At 33.7% G+C, this 23754-nt stretch overlaps 1 pseudogene; it reads left to right on the forward strand.

The window, feature by feature from the left end:
* LOC115522915 overlaps positions 1-23754 on the forward strand; it is a 145901-nt pseudogene that overhangs the window by 63412 nt on the left and 58735 nt on the right.

The following is a 23754-nucleotide window of genomic DNA, read 5'->3' on the forward strand; positions in this document are numbered from 1 at the left end:
ACTGTACTCTTTGGAAGGAAGTTACTAGGCACAGCCCACATGAAAAATGTAGAGTTATGCTCTACCTCCTTGAGAGCAGAGTATTTCCATAAATAATTTGTAACCCTGGGTGGCTCAGTCAGTTAAGTGTCAGACTTTGGCTCATGTCATGATCTCACAGTTTGTGAGTTGGAGCCCTGTGTCAGGCTCTGCCCTGACTGCTCAGAGCCTGGAGCCTGCTTTGGATTCTGTGTCTCCATCTCTCTCTGCCCGCCCCCCCCCCCCCCCCCCCAGCCGCTCATGCTCTTTCTCTCTCTCTCTTTGAAAAATAAACACTTAAAATTAAAAACATAATTTGTAATTCTTTTAGAAAAAAGATTTGTCTAGACTATCAAAATGAGTTAACCTTTTCTACATGAAAGCAGAAATAGCAACTTTCCTTTTTATTGGCTATGTGCTTTCTTGAGAAGAATTTAGGTATAGGCTCTAGGAATTTATAAGGGATACATCTGACTTAATGAATATCAAACATTGAATATGGAATTATTTGAAGAAATCCTTTCCATTTTTCTTGGATCAAATTTCTACTGAGACTCATTTATCTATTCAATTATTTAAAAAATATTTATCAAATCCCTAATATTTACCAGGACCTCTTCTGAGTTTTGGAAATACATTATTAAAAAAAAAAAGATGGTAATGCCCACTCTCGTAGAATTTACATAATAGTGGAGGGGGATACTAATAAAAAATAATGAAGTATATATTAATAATATATCAGATGGTGTTAAGTGTTATGGAAAACATAAATCAGAGACAGGGACTTTGGGGATGCTATTTTAAATAATTTGTGTTGAGATAACATTTATGCAGAGAATGTATACAAGTGAAGGAAAAGCCAAGGAATATCTGGAGAAAGCATTTCAAGCAGAGAGAACAGCAAGTGCAATGACCTGGCATTTTCTATCATTAGTTAGGTGAAAGTATGGCTACAGCAGTATAAAATAAGCAAAGAAAATGCCCTCTTTAACAGAGGTAGTGGAAGGGTGGTGGTGGCTAGATCATCTGAGCCTTTAGGCAATTGATGAATTTTGAATTTAAGTCTAATAGAGATGGGAAACTCTTAAGTGGTATTGAGCAGAGGAGAGATGGGACTGGCTTACATTTTAAGTGAAGGGTGCTAATTAAATGTACAGGGAGCGGGACACCTGGGGTGGCTCAGTCGGTTAAGGATCCAAGTTCAGTTCAGTTCATGATCTCTTGGTTTGTGAGTTTGAGCCCTGCATCAGGCTCTATGCTGACAGCTCAGAGGCTGGACTCTGCTACGGATTCTGTCTCCCTCTCTCTCTGCTCCTCCCCTGCTTGCACTCTGTCTCTCACTCTCTCTCTCTCTCTCTCAAAAATAAATAAACACTAAAATAAATAATAAATGTAGAGGTAGCAGAGATATCAGTTAGGAAGCTGTTGCAACTGCATAGGCTAGAATTTGATTGTGGCTCTGGCTTAGGGTGACAGCCTTTGACCACAGTGACTTTCTTTGATAGAAAAGTCCCAGTTTATTCCTGTTTTTCTGGTGGATTATTCTCAGTTTTTTCATTCCTGAAAGTGTATTAGTTGAGATAATAACTTTATGGTGACTTTATATAGACTAGTGTGATAGTTTAGAAGTGATAAGAACCGGTCATGATCTGTATATATTTGGAAGATGATACTAAAAGCGTAGGCTAATGGCTTGAGTAAAAGCTGTAAAGAAAGAAAAGAATCAGAAATTACTTCTGGGGGCATCTGGGTGACTCAGTCAGTTAAGCATCTGACTTCAGCTCAGGCCATTATCTCAAGATTTGTGAGTTCGAGCTCTGCATCGTGCTCTGTGCTCACAGGTCAGAGCCTGGAGCCTGCTTCAGATTCTGTGTCTCCCTCTCTGCCCCTCCCCTGCTTATGCTGTGTCTCTCTGTCACAAGAATAAGTAAACATTAAAAAAAAAAATTTTTACAAAAGGGCCGCCTGGGTGGCTCAGTCAGTTGAGCGTCTGACTTCAGCTCAGGTCATGATCTTGCAGTCTGTGAGTTCGAGCCCCACGTAGGGCTCTGTGCTGACAGCTCAGAGCCTGGAGCCTGCGTCGGATCCTATGTTTCCCTCTCTCTCTGCTCCTACCCAGCTCAAGCTCTTTCTCTCTCTCTGCAAAAAATAAACATTAAAAAAATTTTTTTGTAAATTAAAAAAAAAAAGAAATTGCTTCTGGATTTTTGCCCTGAGCAACTGAAAGTTTAAACTTGCCATTTATTGAGATGCGATAGTCATGTGAAGGCAGGCTGAATAAGAATTTTAGCTCTGGCGATTTGAGATGTCCATAAGGGTGCTAGATAATCAGTTGTGCATATTCATTAAATCCAAGAATGAAGGGTCTAGTTGGAGATGAATATTTGTCAACACTGTGTTGTGGAGAAAAGGAAAATCAGCCTTGGAATTGATTTAATAGAGAAGTGAGGGAGAGTAATTAGAAACTCAGAATACAGTGCTTTCAGAGAGTTTCACTTTCAGGGATTTACTTTGCAGGGTTTTTGTTAGTATTAAATGTTTTCTGAGAAGTGTGAGAGTATTAGAAGGTCACCAAATTAGGTATTTGATATCATTAAATATTATTATGATTGAGTTCAGCATTTGACATGTAATCAAAGATGACCACTCTTTAAAGATAATTTTTCTGGGGTCCCTGGGGTTTATAACATAAAGCAGTTCTTGCTTCAAAACAGGAAGGAGAGTGAAGATAATATCAAATGAGAATGGAAGTGATTCTTGTCATAAAGGACTGTTGAGTTACAGGAGGCAAAGTGACAGGGTAAGAAGTTTGGGAGAAGTGAGATTGGGAATATGTATGGACCAGGTCCCTTTGCGGGCAATGACTAGACTAATGGGCATAAAGAGAAAAGTTTCCATGAGCCCAAAATGAGAGGTGGATATAAGGTTGTTGGTGGGGGGAGAAATGGGGAGAGTTCACCAGGTAAAAGAAGACCCCTTATGTTTCTTTCCACTTTTGCTGCTCTAGAAATGGAGCCAACCAATGGCAGTCTTACTCAAAGTAAATGGAATCCAAACATTCTGACCTTCCTCTTGATGATGGGGATATGGAAGCCAGAGTAGGTGCAGTGCATCAGAATTGGTTTCTTCTTCACAGAGGAGCACATAAAATTGTGGAGTTGACTTTTTATTAATGACAGTAAAGGAACAGAGGCCAGTAACATACATAGGAAGCCACAAGAACATGTGTTTGTTGTATAGAGCATATCAGCATTCAGTAAGCCAACTGCCTCATTAAATGTCTCCAAATTTCTATTATATGAAAATAGTATTTCCAAGAACTTGTGAGTAATGAGGATATTATGATGGTAGAGGTGTCTCATTCTCACAAGAAAATCAGTAGAATGGAAGGAAGTACATATTTTCCAGAGAGCTGAACATGGCAGGTAGTATTTGTCAGGTTTTGGATATATATACCAAGAAAGAAGAGGAAGAAATGCTTTGATCTGTAGCAATGTGGCAATTAATGAACTGTACTGGTATAAGTGAGAAATAGAAATTTTAGTAGTTGCTATAAGTTAGAAATAGTGGAAAGAGAAAGATTAAAAAAAAGATTTTTACGAACATTTGATATGTAATGAGCCCTGTAAACCCTACTCTTTCAATGAAAACCATAGTAAAAATCTATATTATTAAAAACTTTCAGATGTTGCTTTTTAATGGTGGCACTCAGTTGTATGTGAATGATACTGAGTAACTTATTTATATATATCCAATATCTATTTCAAGGGAGAAATTCCTCTTTCTCTTTTTCATCTCTCCATGGAAACCATGTGCCTATCATAGTTAGCACATAGAAGAATTCTATTAATATTTTCAAATGAATGTAAATGGTTAAATGGTTTCCTCCTGTCATCTAACTTCATTTCAAATACATGCTACTTAAACAGAAATCACTATTTGTGATAGAACTTTATGTGTTTTGCTCAACGTTTAAATAGGAAACTATATATTCACACAAAAAAGTAGAATGATTAAACCTCAGGGTCATATAATAGTGTCAAAATTTCACTGAAAAGAAAGGAATACCTAGAATTTTCAAGTGAGTTAACAATGATTCTATCTCACAGTCTTACATTTTGCTTATTTAAAAATAATTTATTATCAATTAATAAAAAGTTATTCAATTCAAAAATACATTGGAAATAACATTTGCTTGAGGTAAAGAAAACAAGGTTCTAAAGTCTTTATGGCAATTATTACATCCATGGATTTGGGGATATTATTATGAAGTTGAGAATCATTACAGCCCAATGTAATTGTGGTATTTTTTTAAAGATGCTTGATAACCCGGAAATGCTGTGTCAAGGATAAAGCTATAATTGGCTTTATCCTTCTTGCTCCTTCTCACTCCTTCTTGCTCACCATAAACTAGACGACTTAAAAGTCTTTACATCATAATTTTATTTGAAATACTGAGAAGCTATTCTTTAAAAAAAAATTATTTCTTTGTTTTTGAGAGAGAGAGTGTGAGTTGTGTAGGGACAGAGAGAGAAGGAGAGAGAGAAAATTCCAAGCAGGCTCCCAGTTTTAGCACAAAGCCCAAGGCAGGACTTGATCTCAGTAACCATGTAATCAGGACCTGAGCTGAAATCAAGAGTTCACTGCTTAACCAACTGAGCTACCCAGGTGCCCTTGAGCAGTTATTCTTTTGAAAAGGCACACTAAATTATAATGTAGTGATTTGTGTGTGTGTGTTTTAATCTTCTGGAAACAACATAAAACCAGAGCATCATTCAATGTTTTGCTTTTTACGATATTTATTAGATACACACCCAATTAAAATGTATACACAGTGGTTCAGATGTTGACAAAAGAAAGCCCTTTGGAGCATTAATTTCCAGGCAATACATTCAATAAGTACTATCTATATGTGAGCACCAATGAAGTATGATTTATATTCACTTCTCTTAATTGGTGCTATTAAGAAGAGAAATAGAAGCTTAAAATATCTAAATAGCTTAATAAGGCATTAAAGCAGAAATTCTATAAAATTTTCAAGTTCTAGGAGTCAGCCTAGACTTCTTTATAAGTTAAATTAAAAGTAAAAAGAATTTACATTGAATAGGCTATAAGCGAATATGAGATTATTCTCTGATAATGTATATGTTTGGCAACTGTTTATCACTGAAGATATGTCAGCTTATTAATGTCTTTCATTCTTACTGCTTTCACTACATTTTTCTAAGTGAATATTTAGCTTTGGAGTAAAGAATTCCTTGCCAGAGACTAATGTAAATAAAACTAAGTAATTATTAGATATACCTTTAATACTTTTGAATAATGAGATCCTCCACATGTAAATAAAGATTCTTGTCACAACAAATCCTAATATAGACATTTCAAAAGGTTGTGCCATTTCCTTAAAAAGAAAAATAATTAAAGCAATGAATATCTGAGTCGTGGAGAGGACTATGTGTCATTTATTTTTCCTTTTCATGCTTATTTGTATTTTTCAGATTTTTAAAACTTTTCATGAGTTATTTTAATACTAAAGGAAAATCTGGTTTGTAAATAAATAAATACTTGTTTTCAAGAAAGAAAACAAATGTTCCCTTTGAGCTCCAGCTGAGATTTTGAGGTTACTTTTCCACTGCATGACATTAGTGTCGTCAATTTTATTTTTCAACAGAGCATAGCAAAATCTATTTAATTTCTTTTTTTTTTTCTCCTAGAATTCTTCTCCAGATAAAAATGGGTTGTTTTGGCTACTGATCTGGGGAACAATGCATTCTTTGAAGGAGTCTTCAGGGCCAGATCAGGACTCTGTTGCTATGGTGATTTTACAGCCAGCATAAGTATTGTTGGATTCTCCAGCAAGTGTTTTGTTGTACAATCTTAGAACCATACACATCACTCATGTATGAACCTTGGGTTCAAAGTAGTGGTATGCATAAGACTACCTAATACACCTAGGCTAATAGAATGTGATTGGCAAATAGTTTTAATTCTTTTAATTCTCTCCTAAGAGAGGTGATTTTATATTTAAGAGAATATATTGCCCTTTGCATATATATATATATATATATATATATATATATATATATATATAACAGAGGGAAACAAAGATTCTGAGTGCTTGAGGGAAGCTTGGAAACTATTCAGTAAAATTTATTTTTCTAAGTGAGGAAATTGAGTCATAGACACTTAAATGAATAGTTTGAACTCGAACAAATGTATTAATTAAAACTGTCTGAGTTACAGCAGTGATAACAATTCAGAGCAACTTAAAAACAAATAAGCAATATATTAGAAGGATACTAGGAATCACAGAAATAAAGGATGCATTGAAAAATGAAGTCAGCATGAAAGAACTTTCTGGAAGCAAATTAATCTGACATATTTACAAAAAATCTTAGTTTCTTTTTTCCCTGCAGTAATTTTATTATTAAAAATTCAAATTATACAAAGGTAAGAGCAGTAACAGAAGTTAAAGATTCATTTTGGGATATATTATTATCTTTATGATAATGTCTTTTTCTATATATGAATATAGTTTATTAGTCTATTTGCTGAGGTCTCCTTTACTTCCAAAAAATAATTTTATATGTAAAGATTTTGAATATTTAGATTTATTCTTTTATACCATATGGGTTCTTGTTTCTATGAATTGGGTTTTAAAAATTTCATTTAAAATTAGTTTGCCAAAGCATAAAAACTGATGATTTGTACATTGATTTTATGTATTTTAACTTTGCTTATTCATCTTATTATTTTGTCTGTGGATTCTATTGACTTTTCCATGTAGAAAATTATTGAAGAAGATTATAACATTTAAAAACAACAAAATTAAAATTAAAACCACATCATTTTTATCTATTTTTAATTCCTGTATGCCTCATTCTTTTTTTTTTTAATTTTGCTGGCCTGCATAGGACTTCTAGTAAATATCCTATTGAATAGAATCCATGATAGTGGGTAATTTTGTTTTTTTTTTCAAGATAATATATTTACATGTTTTAATCACATATTTGCTAAAGAGTTTTGATAGGTAGTTTTTATTAAATTAAATTTTTTTCTTATAATTTTGTCTTAGTAAAGTATTTGTCGTAAATGAGCTTTAAATTTTATCTATCATTTTTCTTCTAGCTACAGCTAAAATCATGATTTTCTTTTTCCTGTAATGATTCATTTGCTAAAATTCATAAAAAAAGATGTTCTCTACATTCCTAAGAATAATCTCACTTGATCATGGGGTGTATGTGTATGGAAATAAACATATATACATCCATATCACTGGTTTTCTATTATTTTGTTTATGTTTTTAGCATTTTTTTTTCATATGGAGAATCACTCCACAATTTGCTTTCACTGCTCTATTACTCAAGGTTCTCCAGAGAAACAGAAGTAATAAAAGAGATTCGTTGTAAAGAATTGGCTCACACTATTATGGAGACTGACAATCCTGAGATCTGCGGGGTAAATCAGCAAGCTAGAGTCCTAGGAAAGCCAATTGTATAGTTCAGTCCATGCTTGAGGCCCAGAATGAGCTACTACTTGTTTCAGTTGAAAGTCAGGAAAAAGCTGATGTCCCAATTCAAAGCAGTCAGGAGGAGCTGTCCCTTACTTAGGGAAAGGTCAATCTTATTGGTCTATTCAGTCCTTCAAGTGATTGGTAAGGGTTACCCACATTAGGGAGGACAATCTTCTTTATTCAGTCTACTGATTTAAATACTAATCTCATTCCAGAATACCCAGACACGCCCAGGATAATATTTGATAAAATATCTGGGTGCTCTGTGGTATAATCAAATTGGTACCTAAAATTACCTACCACAAATGCCTTTTTCTGTTATTACTATTACACTAAACTAGATGTATAAAAATACCTGTAATTTTCTTGCCTTTTAAAATAGTAAATCAATACTTTGAATGTTACAGTTTATCCAGTTTGTAAAGTTTCAGTATTACCTTTATATTATATAATCATGGTATTATCTTTGTGAATAGATTCTTTGTGTGTGTTCCATTTTCCATACACACACACACACACACACACACACACACACATATTTGTCTCTTCAGGTTTTCTTAATTTATTTGTCTTCTCAAAGAACTAGCATTTGACTTTGTTGTTAGGTTTGGAATACATTTCTAGGCTCAAGATGGAGCCACTCCTGTCCAGGATGCTAGCCACATCAGCAAACCAAAACTTAGTTAACTTTCTTGTCCCTATAAATGCTCTGCCTTACCAGAAACAGTATATCCAGCTAGCTAGTCCTCAAATGCTAACCAACTCTGGATCTTTTCACTCCAAAGAAGATTGACTATGCATCTCAAGCCTTTAGATATTTTCTTTCTCTTGTTCCTTATTTTTTATCCTATAAAAGCTTCCTGCCTTCTGCCCCATTTTGCAGTTTTCTGAAAGGAGACTGTCCACTTCCTGAATGTTAAACAAAGTTTGTTTATATCACCTAATTGTCTTCTTTAATTATTTTTTAACAGCTTTTGGTGATGAGGACTGGGATCCGAAGCACACCTCTAATACCCTACAGGATAGCAAGATACACAGGTATGGTGCCATTGAACCTTTTGAGTTTGATTTTCCTGTCATCATTATTGAGGGCTGTGGGTAAGTCACTCTGGGATTTGAGCTCCGTTTCCTTGTGTGCAGGTCTCCAAACAAACTTTATTTGAAATATATATATATATATATATATATATATAAATCATTGTTGGACTTCAAGAAATAAGGCAAGAAATCAGAATGTTTTGGCCAGCATAATCAAAATATAACTAGGCACAAGTCAGACATTAAAAACTATCAAGGAATCTGCCACTATAAAGAAATCTTCTTGTGATAAGAATAACAATCTATTGCTAATGTATATCTTGGAAGCTAAAGCCACAAAATTGGTGGGCACGAGTGAGCACTTATAAGCTATTAATGTGCTCACCACCTACTTCTAAATTTCCCATGCTAGGATAAGTTGGCCATGGAACAACCATTAGATTGACATTAAATCGCCCGCCAAACTCAAGAAAATTTCCATGTGAAAAGGTTCACTGTACTGCAAAACACCACAAAATACCCGAGGCAATGACATATCTGTCTTAAGTATTAATTTGGCTCCCAGAGCCCTAATGTTTAGATAAAGAAATGGGATTTTCAAGTTTCAGAGAATTTAGTGCTCTGCATTCTGCCACACTGGCTTACTTTATATCTGAGGACTGTGGTCTTCAAGGGTGTAGATACCTACAAAAATGCAAAATCTTACTAGGAGAACCTAGAATTACAATGGTCATTATGGGAAACCTTCCAATTAGATAGGATTGTTCATTTAAGAAATGTCCTTGAAAACAAGGTTTCCCAAATCAGTAAACTACTCTGTAGTAGTAGTAGGATACCTATTTTAATTGACATGTGGAAACATCCAAGAGGTTTAATATTCCAAAATAGCTTCATTAAAAGATTCATTGTAGGGGCACCTGGGTGGCTCAGTCATTTGAATGTCTGGCTCTTGACTTCAGCTCGGGTCATGATCCAAGGGATCAAGCCCTGTGTTGGGCTCCATGCTCAGCATGGAGCCTGCTTGGGATTCTCTCTCTCCTTCTCTCTGCTCTTCTCTCCCACTCTTTCTCTCTCTAATATAAATAAATAAATAAATAAATAAATAAATAAATAAATAAATACGTACATACATACATACATACATACATACATAAAAAAGATTCATTGCAAAAGGCTAACAAAATATTAAAGACACAACAGTTACCTAAAAAACTATAAAACTGATGCAACTCACACTACTCCTCTGTATCCTCCTTTACTCGAGTACTCATTTTACTGAGTTGTCTTTCCAATCTGAAGAGACTACAAGAGTGTAAACAAGTGTCCACCAAGTTAGTGGTCTTACAGCTACGATAGTTACAAGACCAGAAGCCTAAAATATTTGGGCCTCTCCTATTACATGCTCCTAAGGGACCTTTACCAAAACACCAACCCAGAAATGGGTGTCTCATTTGCAATCAACTGGGACACCAGGGAAAAGAATATGTATTTCCCTTTGCATATATATAACAGAGAGGGGAAAAAAAGATTCTGAGTGCTTGAGGGAATTTTGGAAAATATTCAGCAATATATCTTCTTACAGGTGGAGAAATTGAGTCATGGACACTTAAATGAATAGTTTGAGCTTAAACAAATCTATTAATTGAAATTCTCTGAATTGCAGCAACGATATTGATTCAGACCAACTTAAACAAAAATAAGCAATATAGTAGAAGAATACTAGAGAGTCACAGAAATAAAGGACGCATTGAAAAATGAAGGCAGCATGAAAGACCTTTCTGGAGTGCTGAGAATTAATCTGACATATTTCTAAAAAATTTTTAGTTTTCCTCCTAATAATCTTAGGATCAAAATTCAAATTCAACAAAGATAATAGCAGTACAGAAGTTAAAGATTCATTTTGCAGATATGTTATTATCTTTATGATATTGAATCTTTCTATATATGATTGTCCTTAAAGGTTTTGTCAAATCCTTCTACACTAACTCAAATGCCCACATGTCTACCCTCAAAGGTGTATCTTCATCTGGACACCTCCTTAGATTGGCAGGACTTGGAGATTCTCTGGTAAACTACCAGTTACTTCTTAACAGTCAGGGGGAAACTGAGATTAAAATTAATGGAAAATCTTGTAAATTCTGGTAGATACCTGGGCTACACTCTCTAAACCTACTAACTCAGACACCAGCAGATGGAATCTTGGGAAAACTAGCAGAAGCCAGGGAAAGGTGAGAATTTCTACCTGAGTCAGTTCTCTTGGATCTCTGGAGTGCCAGGCCAAGAAAGGAAGGTAAAATTTCATGTCCCTTCCTTTCCAAGTCCAGACTCTTAAAAATTTGGTTTTGGGATTAACATTTGGTTTTTATTTCAGGGACAGCTATTTCCTTTTTATTTATCTCTTTTAGTGTACTGAGAAGTTGGTTTGGCTTTCTGTCTGTCTGGGGCATGCACATTGTCTGTTCTTGTGCATGCAGGTGGATCTATTCTTGTGTATGCAGGTAGGGGGCCCCCAAAATATGGCTGGACAGAAGTGTGGGCTGCACTTCATTTGTGGCTAGGGTATTCCCAACTGTTGATAGCTCTCAGGGGGATTGTGTAAGTTCTTCTTTTTTTTTTTTTTTTTTTTTTTTTTTTTTTTTTTTTTTTTTTGAGAGTGGCTCTCTGTCTTGGGAAGGTAGTATCTTTTGGAGTTATTCAACACTGCCAGGAATATTTACTTTTGGTCCTGGCTGAAACTTGACAAGATATTTGAAAAAAAAAATTTTTTTTGGCCTTCTCCCTTAAGTTAAAATGAAACTACACATCCAGAGGGAAGGAAGAACATTCCAAAGACAAACAGCTCTAAATCTGGGACATAGGAATCTTCAGATTTCTATCTCAGTTAAAGATCTTTTTCCTGATATAAAGAAACAAATTGAAGATAATGTAGTCAGATGGGTGGGTCAACAACATTTGTATCATTCAGGTTGGAATCTAGTTCTTGGAGGAATTAAAAACAACTATCCTACAAATTGAGGACAGCTTGTATAACTTGTGTAACAAATTGAATCTTTACAAGAATAGAAAAAGTCCACCTATCCTTTTTACCAATCACAAAACCTCCTTTTATAGGCATATACACCTGTCATATTTATTTGGATTATGAATAATGACAGTAATATTAAATACATTCATCAATTTTATAAAAAAGAAAAATTTACTCTCTTCAACATGTATTTACATATTGTGTAACTAGGATTTGCAAGTCGTATCTGTGCTTTCAAAAATTCAAATTTAGGGACACCTGGGTGGCTCAGTTGGTTAAGTGTCTGACTCTTGATTTTGGCTCAGATCATGATCTCACGGTTTGTGTTTTCAAGCCTATATTGGGCTCTGTGCTGACAGCATGGAGCTTGCTTGGGAGTCTCTCTCTCCTTCTTTCTTTGCCCTTCCCCTGCTAGTGCTTTCTCTATTGTGTATTTCTTTCTAGTGTATTTAATATTACTCTTATTATTCATAATCCAAATAAATATGACAGAAAGAGTGCTTTTGTAAATAAACATTTACAAAATACTCTAAAAATTCAACTTTACACAGTCATGCTCTGACTGGATAGAAAGATAAGGTTCCTACCAATGTAGTCTCATAAATAGGCTTGTTAAATACTTGTTGGAGATACTCTGGACTGCATGGAAACTCTGAATTGAGAATTAAATTAAAAGTTTCAGGGATGCCTGGGTGGTTCAGTTGGTTAAGCATCCAACTTCAGCTCAGGTCATGATCTCACAGTTCATGAGGCCAAGCCCTGCATGAGGATCTATGCTGTCAGCACAGAGCCCAATTCAAATCCTCTGTCTCCCTCTTTCTCTGCCCTTCCTCCACTCTCTCTCAAAAATAAATAAACATTAAAAAAAAAGAAGTTTCAGAGGTTCCTTTTATGTCTCAGAAATGATTTTATTAATACTTGGATTCCTATATTCCTAAATTCATATGTGTATAAATGACTATTCCAGCTTACAAAGATGAGCTAAATTCCAGGGTAAGGTCTGTAAAGTCCACCTATCAATAAAATCATCCACAGAATTTAAGTTTTCAAAATATTTTGGAACTATTCAACACACACACACACATGCACACACACACACTTATTATGTAAGTTTGCCTGATGCTTAAAATGTAGTTGAGGTCCTGATCATATCATTGGTAATATATTATTCTTAGATAGGAAACATGTTTTACGGATTTTAATATGCTGCATGGTTTGTTATATTAACTGAAACCATGAAGTGTCATATTGGTAACTTTACAATTGTGAGGACACTTTACACTTTACATCTAGTGCATATTTGAGTAGAATTCTAATTGAACAGATGGCTGTTGCAGGTGAAGACTAAATAATGAAAAAGTCTTTTCCATGTATTGAAGAGATGTATGCTACAATATTTGATTAAACCCCTTCCAGGAAGCAGAAAATATTTAGAAGTATGTACCTTTAAAAGTTTGTAGAAGCAGCTTTATACATGAAAAAAACTCAAATCTCTTATCACGCATTCATTCAGTTGGTACAGGCAAATTCTGTAGTCAATTAACATAGCTTAAATGAAGTACTCATGTCTCAGCAATCATTATATTACAAATTAAATTTTAGTACAATTCAATTTGTGTAAATGCCATTGAAGACTGAAGTCTTATTGGCTAAAAAATCATTGCCATCTCAACTATTGTTTTTTCCCTTTGATGATGTGAATCAGCCTCTTTTTATGACGTTATATATAAGAGAAAGACAGATCAAAGAATGATTCATTTTTCTGCATTTTTGAGTAGTTCACTTGAATAAGTTTGATCTCAAATATAATCTTACACTGGTGTCTGAATAATCACAAATATGTAATAATCATGGGACTCTTTTATGGTGAATCTAATTTACAATTAAAGAGCACATATATCATAATTTACATCTTAAACCTGAGGAAGCCTTATGAATATATGCTGCATTGAACAAAGATCATACAGATACATTTAAATCACTTAATCTTACTCTTTTATGGTCAAATTCTGAATTACAGTCATTTTGAAATTGTAATCTGTGAGTAGAACAGATGTGTAAGACTTAGCTGGAAATAAAATGTCCATAAAAGTAATCTCAGTTGTTAAGTGACTGTTCATCTACTAAAGTAGCAGTGGACTTAAACCCTAGTTGAAATATTGAAGAAGCACCTTAAGTATGTGTTCTTAAAGCATGCATATAAAGTCAAGTGATTTACTAAGAATGGATATATTCCTTCACAAACAGTGTTCATTACTGACCTGAGAAGGAAGGAATTTGTGAGATAAATATGCACACAAATGATAATCTCTTAGGGTTGAGTCTTCTCTTGCTAAAATAAATAAATAAATAAATAAATAAATAAATAAATAAATAAACAAACAAATAAATAAATACACAAATAAAAAAATATAAAAGATTCTTTAAAAAACTTGACCAAAAAAGAAATAAAACTTAAATGTATTTGAATGTTCTCTTTTTTAAACATCAGTCCTGTGCCCTTCAAAAACTTGACTAAATATAACTGATAATTGCCTTAATATCTAAGAATTTTCTTAATTGTCACATTTTCAATTAAACTATCTTGTTAGGCCAAAATATGTAGAATTAAAAGAAATTATCCAATTAATTGTACTTGAACAATCCATGCAATTATTTAGTGATCAAATCTGCTGAGAGTCACACATTTAACTCTTTAAGGTATGTAGTAATTTGAAAGGACAGGAAAACCATTTTCTGAGTACTTTTCCTGAGTATTGGATAGTTTACACATTATTTATCTCCAAACACCCATGTGAAGAAAATAAAGGTTCTAAGTAATAACCAGTGTTCAAACTCAGGAGTCTGACTCCAGAGTCTTTGACTTTTAAAAACTACGTATTTTGTAAAAGTAAGACAGACCAGGGGAGAAATTTTTGTCATGAAAGCTATAACCCTGAATGAATTGAGGTTTCCTGAAAAAAAATCTAAAATGTCTCAGTAAAGTCAAATGGACATTTAAAGTTTTATTTAAGGCAGAGAAGAGAAACAAGCAAGAAAAACTCTACATACAGTTTGGAATATATGTTATGATATTAGCAGACAAAAGGAGAGAGCACCTTTATTGATCGTTTGCTCTTAGATTTTGTAAAGAAAACTATGTTTATTAATTGCTTATGATTAACTGAGAAAAAGAGAACATCATCCTGTTTGCATTCCCCAATCTTTCTACCCAGTCTCCACTCACACCCTACCGGTAATCCATTTAATTTCTTTGTGTCATTTTTGTTTTAAATTAGTGGATAGATATATATTTTCTTATTTCTTCCTTTTTCCTTACATGAAAGGTAACTTACTATACATATGAATTTGCATTTTGCTTTTCTACTTAACAATATATCCATCCTGGATATCACTCCATATTTGTATGTAGTGATATTCCTCATTCTTTTTACAGAAGCATAATACTCCATTGTGTGGGTTCCATAGTTTATTTAATCGTTCTTCTGGGTATGGGCATTTTTATTGTTTTCAAAATTTTGCGATTATAAGTACTGTCACAATGAATAGCCTTGTATATATGCATTTTTATCTTGGAGTTGTGTATAAATGGAGTAAATCCCTAGATTTACTGGATCAAAAATAAGTGTATCTGGATGAAAAAAATAAGTGTATATGTAATTGTGCTAGCTTATTGGAAATTTATTTCCAGAAGGGTTCTAGCATTTACCTTCCCAGAAGCAATGTATGAATGAGAGTGCTAGTTTTCCCAAAGCTTTGTCAACAGAACAGGATGTCATTCTTATTAATTTTCACCAACCTGATAAATGAGAAATGCTGTCTTATTGATGTTTTCATTTACATTTCTCTGTGAGTGAGAATAAATACCTTTGCACATGTTTAGGGCTATTTTTATACCTTTAATATTAATTGTTTTTGTATCCTTCTCCTAATTTTCTTTTGGGTTTTTGATCCAGCATCCCCAACTTTTAAGAGTTCTTTACATGTTAGGAAAATTAACCCTTCATCTGGAATATGTATCACAAGCTTACAATACATACTTCCAAGCTTGTCAGTTGTCTTATGAATTTGTTTATGGTGGATTTTCTTATTTTGTTTGGTTGCAGTAAAATTAGCTGCCATTTCTAGGCCTCTGGCTTTTAAATTATGGTTAGAATGTCTTTTCCTGATGCTGAAATTAAAGAGGAATTCATATATGTTTTCTTCTAGCACTTGTAGGCTCCATTTTTTTTTTTATGTTTAAATCGATGATCCATTTGGAATTAAGTTCTTGAGTATGTGGTGAAGTATGAATCTAATTTTATCTTTTTCCAAATGGCTAACCAGTTGTCCCTGTGCCATTTATTAAAATGTCCTTCTTTGCCTTATTAATTTGAAATTCCATCTTTATCATGTGATATATAATAAATTTCTATATACACTTGGATCTGTTTCTGGACCTTTATTCTATTCCAACAATCTGCTTGTCTATTCATGTGTCAGTACTATACAGTTTTAGTTAATAGAACTCATAGCATAATACTTTTCATATTGATCCAGTTTGTTGCATGTATCAATAATTTGTTCTTTTATATTCCTGATAATATTCCATTGTGTGAATACAACATAGTTGTTTAGCCATTCCTTGTTGATGGACACCTGGAATATTTCCAAGTTTTATTATTTTGAATAAATCTGTGAGGAACATTCCTGTAAAAATCTTTTGGATTATATGTTTCAAATTCTTTGGGTAAGTACCTAGGACTGGAATTGCTATACTTATAGGATAACAATTTTTTTCTTAGTTTGATTGTTTTGCTTTAGTTAGAGTTTTGAAAACAATTTTGAAAAGAAACTGCCAAACTTTTTCTAAATGTGGTTTGCCATGTTACAATTCCACCAATGATGTATGAGAGTTCTTACTGCTCCACATCCTTGCCAATATTTGGTAATGCTTGTCTGCTTTTATTTTTTTGCCTTTCTGATAGGTGTAGAGTGAGACTTCATTGTGGGTTTATTTTTTAACAAATACTGTAGGGCATTTTTCAGATGCTATTGACAATGTGTATGTCCTTTTTGAGGTATTTGCTACAATAATTTTCCTTTTTAAAAAAAGTATTGAGGTGTATATACCTATGTATATATCCTGGATATCAACCTTTTGTCAGCTATGTGTCCTGTGAACATTTTTTTTCCAGTCTTCGGATTATCCTTCATTTTTTTAATGTTATCTTTTAATGTCATCACTTTGATGTTTCTCTCATAGAACTTTGCCTATTCTCAATAGCTAAGACATCTCATACGCTTTCTTCTAAAAGCTTTACAGATTTAACTTTCAGATTTATGACCCATTTCAAACGTTTGCTTATGGCCTTCATTAGGAGTCAATGGTCATTTTTATTTTACATATATTCAATAGTTCCAGCACTACTTATTGTAAAATCATTTATTTAAATATTGTATTGTTTGGCATCTTTGTTAAAAAACAAATAACTGGGGAAATGGGGAGATATCGGTCAAAGAGTACAAACTCCAGCTTTAAGATAAATAAGTTCTAGGGAACTAATATACAACAGGTCAGTATATTTAATAATACTGTAATATATACTTGAAAGTAGCTAAGAGGGTAGATCTTAAGTGTTTTCAACCACATGCGCACGCATGTACATGCACACACACACACACACACACACACAGAAATGGTAATTATGTGACATGATACAATTGTTGGCTAACACTCTGGTAGTAATCATTTTGCAATATATGCATATCAAACTGATAAGTTGTCTACCTTAAAACTTATACAATATTATATGTCAGTTATATCTCAATAAAACTGAAAAAAAAACCCTCAAAAGACTATAAAAATATAGATGTAGTTCTGGTCTCTCTATTCTGTTCTACTGACCTGTTTGTCATTACTTATGCTGGTACCACATTGTCTTGATTACTGTAGCTTTACAATAAGTCTTATAAAGCCAGGTAATATAAGTTCCCCAACTTCATCCTTTTTTTTCAGGATTTCTTTAATATTTCTTTTTATCCATGCAAATTTGGACATCAGTTTGTCAAATTCTTGGGGAAAAATCTGTTGGCAGTATGATTGGGATGGTGTTACATCATCTATAGATCAATTCAGAATTTGTATCTTAAGTTTACCGTTTCTACTAGTCTCTGACTAGTACCTCTTTGACTAATAACTTTCCATTTGTTTGTATTTATTAATTTCTCATAGGAATGCCTTTTATTTTTCTGTTTAGAGATCTCAGCTATATTTGATTAAATTTATTTCTAAGTATTTTATGTGTGTTTTTTTTTTTTTTGGATACATACTCCTTGTAAACGGAAATTTAAAAATCATCTATTTTCCTATCGTTAGATACTGAAAGTAAGTACAAGGTTTTTCTTTTTGCATTGATTGTGTGCCTCAAGACATTGTTCAATTCACTTATGAGTTTTAGTAGCAGTTTTGTTAATTTCTAAAGATTTATCTCATAAAGAATTGATATTTGTAGGGAGTGAGTTCTGTTTGTTGGTTTGTTTGTTTTTTAGATTGCCTTTTAATTCTTTTTCTTGCTTAATTACAATGCCTAAAGACTCCAGTACAGGGTTGAATAGAAATGGTGAGAATGGGCACCCTTGCTTTGTTCTTAATCACGGGAGAATTATTCAATATTTAACTTTTAACTGTGATGTTGGCTGTAAATTTTACATGTATGTTTCTTTATCAATTGAGGGAGGCTTTTATCTATTCCTAAGATTCTGAATTTTTATCATGGATAGATAATGCATTTTTACAAATTCCTTTTCTTAATTTACTATAATAACCATATGACTTTTCCTCTTTACTTTCTTAATGGTATACCTCCTGAACACAGATTTTCAAATGTTAAAGCAGATTTGCCTTCATGGTTTCTTATCCTTTTTATTTTCTACTGGATGTTTTTGGTTATCATTTTGTTAAGTAGTTTTGCATCAACACTCATGAGGGGTATTGGTCTGCAATTGTTAAAAATTTTAATGTCTGTTGACATTTTGATATTAGGTCATATTGATAGCATGTAGTAAGTTTGGAGATATTTCCTTATCTTCTATTTTCTGAAGAGTCTGTACTGTTAGTGAAATATGTTTAAGACATGCTGGTTAGAATTCATGAGTGGAATCATTTGGACCTTCAGTTTTCCTTATATGATCATGTTTGATAGTAAGTTTGTTTTCTTAAATAGTAAATGGGCTACTCTGGTTTTCTATTTCCTCATGTGTCAGTGTTTGTAACTTGCATTGGGAAAATATTTTCCATCTCATTTAATGTCAAAATGTTTTTGGGATAGAGTTTTTCATAGTATTTACCTTTTATCTTTTTAATCTCTATATGAGAAGTAGTGATATCCCTGGTTTCATTCTGGATATTATTAATTTCAGTTCTTGCTCTTATTTTCTTGGTTATTATAGCTAGGTGATTATTAATTTTTGTTTGTATATTTAAAAAAGAAAATTTGGCTTTGTTAACATTATCTGTCATTTGTCTGTTTTTTATTTCAACCATTTATGCTCTTTATTATTTTCTTCCTTCTACCTATTTTAGATATACTTTTCTCTTTTTTCTAAATCTCCTTAAGGAGAGACTTAAGATATTTGATTTTAGGCATTTATTTTTTTTTTCTTTTTTTCCCCTTTTTATAGTTTTATTTATTTATTTTGAGAGAGAAAGCAAAAGTGCAGAAGTGGCAGAGAGAGAGGGAGAGAGAGAAAATCTCAAATAGGCTCCACACTATCAGTGAAGAGCCTGATGTATGGCCAAACCCATAAACTGTGAGATTATGACCTGAGCCCAAATCAAGAGTTAGATGCTTAACTGACTGAGCCACCTAGGTGCTGCTCTTGTTTTCTTATACAATAATTTTAAAGCTTTGATTTGTGAATACCTCAGCAATATGATTGACTCCCAGTCATATTATCTTAAAACAGGGATTGCTTTACACCAACACCATTGACATTTTGAACAGAATAATTCTTGTTCTGTGTATTTATCATGGTGTGTTTAGCAGTATTCCTGACCTATACTTAGTAAATGTCAGTAGTTCCCCAACTAGTGGTAACAATGTTGCTAAATATTGCCAAATGTCCCCTGGGAGGCAAAATCACCTCTAGTTGAGTATTAGGGCTTTAAAGTATTCTTCATGCTCCCAGAGATCCCCATAAATTTTTATGGCATTACTTTAGTGTGAACTGACTACCAATAGCCACCTGACATTTGGGCAAAGACCCCACACTAGATAATGTCTTAGTTTTAGGTTCTACCTGATGTAAACTTGAGACAGAGATTTCAGTGCAAGTAGTATGTTTGCGAGATGCTCACTAGAATTACTGATATGGAATGGCAGACTGAGAAAAAAGAGAAGAGTATATTGGCTAGATTAATGAGTGGGTTCTGATTATGGACAATTTTGATGTACTCCTGTTGAAGATCTCTGGGAACTTTTGAAATATAAGTGTTGTCATACCTGAGGTCAAAAAAGCTGATTTATTTATCTGCCAACTCATTGTTTGGGGATTGTTTTCTGAGGAATTAATTTGTTGGTATTTCAGCTCAGCTTTCTCCATGCATCGACTAAGAACTCAAGCCCAGAAACTTAGAATGAGCAAGGAGAAGGAATTAGAAGAAGTGTAATGTAATGAGGAGATTTAGAATAGGCTTCAATGTGGAAGAAGCATTTAAGCTAAGGCATGCAGGATAAAGTCATGGACGATTAAATATTTGAGAAAAAAAAAAGTGCATTCCAGGTAGAAGAATCAGCATATACAGAATCCTTGAATGATTCCTGGAACAATCAATAAATTAATGAAGATTAAGTGTGATGAAGTACAAAATGTAGGTAGGACATATTGAAAGATGAACTGACAGTGATAAACAAGGGCTAGATGTTTCAAGATTTTATAGATGATGTTAAAGATGTTAGTTTGTATCCTAAGGAAAGGAGTGAGGATTGAGGATAATTGCATTAACTAAATTAAGTTTTTAAATAGGGGCGACTGGGTGGCTCAGTCATTTGGGCATCCAACTTCAGCTCAGGTCATGATCTTGTGGTTTGTGAGTTCAAGCCTCTCATGGGGCTCCGTGCTCACAGCTTGGAGCCTGGAGCCTGCTTCAGATTCTGTGTCTCCCTCTCTCTCTGCCCCTCCCCTGCTTGCACTCTGTCTCTGTCTCTCTCAAAAATAAATAAACATTAAAAAAAAAAGAAAATGTCTAGATGGTTTCAACTATTGATTAAAGATTGATATAGAGTGAATAAAAATATCTAATTGGGTTGCCATAACTGTGGATCAGGTAAAGGACCGTGAGGGGTACATATAGATTGGAGGCATATATCAGTGAAGGAAAGATGTAGAAGGAAGGAAGTGGAAGGAAAGATGTAGAAAAAATGAGTTTAGAGATACTTAAGAGGAAAATTAATTGAATTGTAGTGGAGATAAGGTTTTTAAGAGCAGTGTCTTGATTTCTGTCTTGCAAAACTGGTTGTATGATGGTGGTGTGAACTGAGATAAAGAACACTGGAAGAGGCAACCTTGTGTATATGTGTGTGAGTGAGCGTGTATGTCTTTGTGTATCAGTGTGTATGCTTGTGTGTGTATACATATACACAGGGAGCAACTGGGAAAACAAATTATATATTTGTGTTTTAGAAGTATATCATTGAAGGTCCAGTTAGGAGAGGGAAGTAACACTAGTTATGTTAACTCAGTGAATTTAATATAAAAAGTAAAAGATAATGGTAACTAGATATTGAAGAACTGAGAAAAAGGACAAAAAAAATGAATGCTGAGATATCATGGAGATAGTAACTGCAGAAAGCAGCTATCCCTCCTGGGAGTTGTGGAACTAATGGAAAAGTTTGGAATTATTAAAAATTAAAAGCATAAGGGGGACACCGTGAAGCTGGATCTCAAACTTCCAGATCGCAGACTTGCTTGACTGGTCCTAGTGTTGTGAAGTTGGGGGACAGGCAATGTGAGGACAGGACCACGTAGAATATGCTAGCTGTGGTACTGTTGTTTCTGAAGGGACCCAAAGGGACTGTGTCTGGGGTTGCTGGAAAGACAGAAAACTGGCATCAATTGCTGCTGCTGGTTTCAGTTGTCATGACCAGGATGAAAAACCAGTGTGAAGCTGACACTATCAGGAACAGGAAGGAAACAGCCTGACATTGCTTAGTCCTCTGGTTTTCCAGTCCTCTCCAGCATCCCTGATTCACAGGGGCTACTAGAAAGTCATCTATCCCTTAGCCAACTCTATTTCTTTACAGCATTATTATAGCCAGATATTATATTATATATTTGTACATTTGTTTACTTTCTCTTCAGTGTCATGTAACCCCCCTAAGAATGTATTTTTTGTTTTGTTTACTATTCTTTCCTTAGTACTTGGAGAAATGAAATGCACCAAGTAGGTGTTTGATAAATATTTGTATGTTAAGGAATAAATGAGTCCTTACAGCTCTCTTTGATGCCAGCTCTTCATTCTGGGATCCTGACCATTGCTTATGACAGAGTCCCCACCAGTACAAACTACTACCTGTTGCTGACTTTGGCTTCATATACCATCTTGTCCGTAGGGGAAATAAAATTATATTCCATAATCTCATTTCACCTTTAGGTACTTGTTACTTACTATTAGATCTTTCTCACAATTTTACTGAAAATAGCTATGCAAGAATGACTGAACAGTGATTTTTTATGTGTACATATATACATATATACACACATGTGTATATATGTATTTATGTATATATATACAAGTATATATGTATATATGTATACACACACATATATATGTGTATATATATGTAAACAATCAATTATAGCATTCTTTAATTATAGTGTCTTAAAGTGATAAAGATCATGGAACCCCCCCAAAAAGGAATTTTTCCAGATTTCATTTTTTATAAACTAAAAGCTTTGGTGATTTAGGCTTTTGTGTTTTATGTTGTTATAATAATCTCATAAAATTTTAAATATGTTTGGAGAGAATGAATGAACCTACTTTCTGCCAAAAAGACAATATATAACATCATGCAACATAATTTTATTGTTTCTAGTATTAGACAGTTTCCCTTGAAATACAATCTTCACTTTGAATAATAAACCAAGTACTCCCCCTGAAATACTCAAAATATACTTCACTACTAATCATAAGATGTTTTGACAGTTCCATGTTTTATGAGCTGAACTGAGGCCACAGTGCACAGGATCTATAAAGGAAAGCATTCTCTGTGGGGGTCCATATATTTCACATAATGGTGGCATAATTTATTCTTTTCCGTTGTGAAAAGATATCCTGGCACAACTACTAACCAATGTATAAAACACTGAAACAGGCAAGTTGACATTTTTACTAGAGTTCTATGATCTCATAATTTTTTTCCTTGGCAGTACTTCCACTCGAGATCTTTAAAAGGTCCATTTTTTTTCTTAAATAGTCGCTTCCCCTTAACCTATTACTAATATTGGAGCATAAAATAATGTATAAATAATTTTGACCTTTTCCTGCAAGGTCTGATGGGACTTGGCAAGCCGTCCTAGAGTTAATAATGTTACAACATTTTTTGTTATAAAGTGGTAAATAGGAATACTTTTTCTATTTCTAAAACTTCTATAATTTTGAAGGACCCGAAGAAACTATTGGATCTAAGTAGAAAAATTCCTTTTTTTGTTCCCTCTGGAAGAAGCCACGTCTATCATTCTAGTGAATTATATTATTACAAAGTATTATCAGTGACAAATATTTTAAATTGGAAATATACCACTAATACAATCTAATTATCATTGTCTAAATTATACAGTTTAGAATGTTGGAGAAACTATTCAAAAAGTATTTTGGTATCTTTTTGCTACTGGCTTCACAGTTTCTCTTTCAGTTTTAAGTGGTGTAGTTTATAGAATTCATTTCAGCTCAAAATGTACCTAATAGGTGCAAGGTATTGCCAGTCATAAGCAAAACAGTGTAATATTAGATAGAGTAAAACATCATAAACCAAATAGATTCTGAATAATTTAACATTCTCTTTGGTTAACAGAGGCCAGGGCATTGAAAGGACAAACTGGTGGCTGATTGCAGTCATGTAGGATGTGTCAAGAGAGAGCTTTAAGAGGGGAACCATAGGGCACAGAGAGAAATAATATT

The sequence above is a fragment of the Lynx canadensis genome, chromosome C2 (assembly GCF_007474595.2).
Source record: "Lynx canadensis isolate LIC74 chromosome C2, mLynCan4.pri.v2, whole genome shotgun sequence".
In the NCBI taxonomy this organism is placed as follows: Eukaryota; Metazoa; Chordata; class Mammalia; order Carnivora; family Felidae; genus Lynx; species Lynx canadensis.